This window comes from Chanos chanos, chromosome 7 (assembly GCF_902362185.1).
Source record: "Chanos chanos chromosome 7, fChaCha1.1, whole genome shotgun sequence".
NCBI lineage: Eukaryota > Metazoa > Chordata > Actinopteri > Gonorynchiformes > Chanidae > Chanos > Chanos chanos.
Genome location: NC_044501.1, coordinates 7290164 through 7295163, shown reverse-complemented (window position 1 = coordinate 7295163; position 5000 = coordinate 7290164).

Below are 5000 nucleotides of genomic sequence, written 5' to 3'. Positions count from 1 at the left end.
ATTCAATTCAGTATGTTTTATTCGCACAGCCAAATTACATAATCCTCTTAGTTCAGCCCTTGTCAACACTGGCAATGACAACCTCCTCCTACCCCCACCCACGCCACCCCCCAGTACCCTAATAACTGTTGGTTGTTCCTTTGTGGGGGTCGGTGGCGGTGGTGTTTGGGGGTGTTCCCCAAAAGCGGCTGCTCAACAGGGAGATTCCGTCAACATCGGCATCAACTGTCTATCTCTCTAGCTCTTCAACCACTTATCGATTCCCTCTGCCCAAACCTTTTCAGCCAATAGGAAAACACGCGTATGATGTCATAGAGGAAACCGTGGAAACCTAGAATGTTCGTACAAATTGGAATCAGTGAAGGCTTGGCCCTCCCACTGACTGTGGTTCTTTTTTTTTTTTTTTTTTTTTCATGTCAGCGTTAACGTGCATTTTCCTTCTGTCAGTATATTCCCAGACCTACTCTACCGGTTTCTCTCGCTACACTGCACATGTACATGGGCTCTTTCCCTGGGACAACAGTCCTTGACATAAGCACTTGTATAACTGATCTGGAAACAGTTTTTTCTCTCTGTCCATGAAAACAGACCGATGACGCGGACGTCTCTGTCACAAACAGTAGGAACATAACGCGCAACACGCACCGCTTAACCCACATGAATAAACTCCACTTTTAAAACGATTCCTTCCTTGGTTCGTTTTCCTTTGCTCAAGAGGCAGCGATATTGTATAGACTCCATTCAGAAGCGGAGGAGTTATAAAGTCATATAAAGTCATTTTGCTTCCACTCTGTCTCCTGGTACAAAAGGGCAAGAACCCAAAGTATTTGAAGAACGGCAGAACAAGACCAGCAACTCAAACACCCAAGCTATATTTATTCAATGTCTTGCCACTAACCATAAATGTAGTGCTGCAGTTATTTCTGTATGTATATGTGTATATATATATATATATAATAGTTGTGTGGATATAGAGGTAGTTGTAGCTGTGTTTTGGAGAAAAACCGAGCTCCAGGTCGTGATATAATCGGAGATCGGAGCCTGGTCTGTATCCTGTTTCCATTTCAGCGACCACACAGCTTTTAGCACACGTTGACCTTAAAAAGAGGAGGCAGACAAGCAAGCCAATTATCAAATACATGTCAGAGTTGGTTCTGCTATACTAAAGATCCAATTACCAAACAGATGTTGGAGTTCTCTCTCTCGCTCTCCTTCCCTCCTTCCTTCCCTCCCTGCCTCTCTCTCTCTCTCTCTCTCTTTCTCTCAGCCTCTGTGTGGTGGTCCCATTGAGAATATTTTGGAGTTAGTCGAACATGGCCCTTCTCTTTCTCTGGGCAATTAGTGGAACTGTTCTTGTCAGTCAAACTCAGACAGAGTGGTACTCAAGAGGGAGGACCTGTGGGGTTCAGGACCCAGGACAGCTCCCAACAGAAGAACTCAATACTTCCTAATGTCCTCTTTTTTTTGTCTACTCTTTCTGTCTTACTGTTTTTGTGCTTCTCTCTTCTCAGTGTTAAAGGGGTTATTGATCATTATAATTCAGGGAATCATTCAGTTTCTCTCTCTCTCTCTCTCTCTCTCTACATTCATAACAATGACAGGATCATTACAAATAAGCTACGTCCAACATCAAACTGTTTTATACAAGAATGATGATGCTACGCAGTAAGAGACTTACCACTCCCCTTACACAGATCCTGTGACATTGACAGTCAATGAAAATTAAACACATTTCTAACATGCTATTCCACATCAACTGAAAAAAAAAATCGGTTGAGAGCTAAACATCATATTAAAATTAAAGCAAAACATACAAATATGAATCAAAACCTGCAAGTGTGTGTGTGTGTGTGTGTGTGTGTGTGTGTGTGTTTGTACAGTACAGACAGACAGACAGACAGACAGACAGACAGACAGATAGATAGATAGATAGATAGATAGATAGATAGATAGATAGATAGATAGATAGATAGATAGATAGATAGATAGATAGAATGTGGCAGAGCAGAGTTGGTTTTAACTGTAGATTACATCAGTAGTGAGACATCCTGACAGGACCAGACAGGATCAGTGAGAATATCCTGAACAGAAACATATCCTCTTTTTTTTTTTTTTAGCCAGTTCTCCACCCTGACACGTCCCCATATTTGGTTTTTGACAGGAGATGCCAAAAAAATGAATATCACCTCACAGGGCACATGGATATTTCATTCAAAACCATCCTTTTTCTCCCTTGTCCAGACCCAGACTGTCATTTATAGGAACCTCAGACATGTCCCGGCTGTCTGCCGCCGCGCGGCCCATACGCGGGAGAGCCGGGGTGTTCGCGCTGTCCACGAGGTGAAAATTTGAGAGAAAACAGCCGCAGGGTTGATATATGTCTACATTCCTCATCTGTCTGAATTCAGAATGAAGCGCTAGCGCTACAGAGAGCAGAGAGAGAGAGAGAGAGAGAGAGAGAGAGAGAGAGAGAGAGAGAGAGAGAGAGAGAGAGAGAGAGAGAGAGAGAGAGAGAGAGAGAGAGAGAGAGAGAGAGTTGCTCCGCTGAGAGGGGGTCAAATAATGACACAGCATTCGCTGAGCTACCGGAGAAAGAGAGCATTAGAGAAAAAAAGTGTACAAGCCATTTACCGTCTGTGATATACATACTCAGGTCGACTGAACTTCATTCTATACCATTCTGTACCCTGTAGCAATTTATCATGATAAAATCTCTTTTTCACTTCTTTACGTTTTAAGAACTAGGGCATATTACTAACAACGCAGTGTAAATATATGTTTGTATAAACTGTTGCGTTGTTTTATAAACCATGTGTTCATCTCTGAGCGTTGTCATTTGCTCCACGTACACAGTGACAACGCTACTATGTTGTACTTGATGTATGTGTTTTATATATCGATTTATTCGTAGATGGGGAGCGTATTGGCAGAATTTGGGAGTCACAGGAGGTAGTCAAGAGACACTGTAACTGATTTGACTAATGTTCATCATCTATTCCTGCAGTACATAGAGAACGTTCCGTTTCGTTTTTCAAAGTGACATCGGTCAACATTCTGGTTTCAGCACAGACTACTAAGATAGAGCGGTTCCATGGCACAGTAACACCTTGAGTGGGTTTATTCCACCGTCTTGATGGAAAACCGCACAAATATAACATAGTTTAAGGTGATTATAACCGCCACAGTTCGGGGTGTTTTTCGCTGAGATGATAACGTACAATGGATTTCTAAAGAACAGTCATCGTTTGGATTTAAGCAGGCTCCAGCCTTCATGACTTTATAAAGTATACGTCTACACCCCGCAAAAGACCCTGCAACTTTTATATTCGATTTATTTCCTTCAGACAAATGTTAATCGGGGTTTTTTTTTTAGATTTGTTTTAAACTCTTTCAGTCCACGCCATTAGCGACCTGTGTTTTGACACTTTAGATTAACGACTCCTACGTGACACATGAATAACTATCCTTGCTTCTTTCTTTTAGAAAACTAAATATGTTCTAGATCCACAACGACATTTACTGACAGATGACTGTATAGATACTATACCAATAACTGCACAGACTACTGTGCAACGAGTGAAACTCAAGACCATCCCAGAGACAGTCTGTTTAGCCTGCCCCCCCCCCCCCCCCCCCCCCCTCTCCCCACGATCGCGCTAAACCGACTCTGTCAGTGGCATCATCTTACTAAAAACAGAATCTGGTCTGTTTTATATCTGATGCATATGCTGTCTGGACCGGAGCACTGCTCGTATAGGCCTATATCCAAGAGTGTATGGTTCAAGACAACGGCGTAGTCCCAACACTTTTATGTTGCCGTTAAGCAAAGAAGATTTCTCAACGCGGAAAGACCACGCCGGTGTGAAGTCTTTGAAAAGACGTGGTGCCAAGATCGTCTCAGGCACTCATCTGCTTCTGACATCGTCCGTTTACACACACACAGACACACATACACACACACACAGACACACACACACACACACACACACAAGTTCTTGACACTTACCTGTATTTGAAACGAAAACACAGCCATAACAAGCAGGAAACGCCCCCTCCTGCATCTTCTCCTTCTTTTCATTTCTCGAAGCCGTCTCCTTAGATTTATTGTTTCATCTGGGGACCAGAGCTTAAAATATGTTGTATTCCTCCACGTACCACTATTCTCTCTCTCCCTCTCTCTGTCTCTCTCTCTCTCTCTCTCTCTCTCTCCCTGTCTGTTTCTATCCCCCATCTGCTTCCCTTCTCTCATTCCGGGCACGTTCACTACTATCCTGTCCCTCGTGAACGCTCTTATTGAGAACTGTAAACAAGGGAAGCGGGGAGCGGTGGATGGAAGCGGCGCTCCGTAGAGACTGGAGGAGGGCAGCTTCTCTTGAAAAAAAAAATCGATAACTAATTGTGTTGTGAGGAGTTGTAGAGTCACGGCTTATGTAATTTAGGCTTTTAATAGACTGTCGTTTCATATAGGCTACGGAGTTTAGTAATTTTTCCAATGAGAAGCAAATTAGAAGACGCAATCTGATTCTGAAGTAGTTAACAATTTAATTCGAATACAGAACTCCAGAGAAATTTTAGCACTGATTGACTGAAAAAGACAACAACAAAAATAAATTCTAAATTTATGTAACTGACCAGGGTTTCGGTGGCTTGAACTCATCCCTCGATGCGTTAAACGAACTCACACACGGACAGGTTGTTTTCAGCCATCAATACTCTCTGTATCTATTACATTCAGTATTAATATCAGAAATAAGAGAGTTTTTACTTAATTAAAAAAGGGAACATTTGCTTGTGTTTTTTATGCCTGGGGAAATCTAGTGAGGTTTCGGGCAAATAAGGGGTTAAAATAAGATTGTGTCGTCCCACACCGATCCAAACCGAGACTCTGTAAACATTATCAAAGAATAGTTTAGTACTCTGTTGCATTGTTGTGTTTTACATTCAGGCCTTTTGGTGTTTCAACATTAACTAAATTCTAAGAGAAGAATGGGTTAAATTTT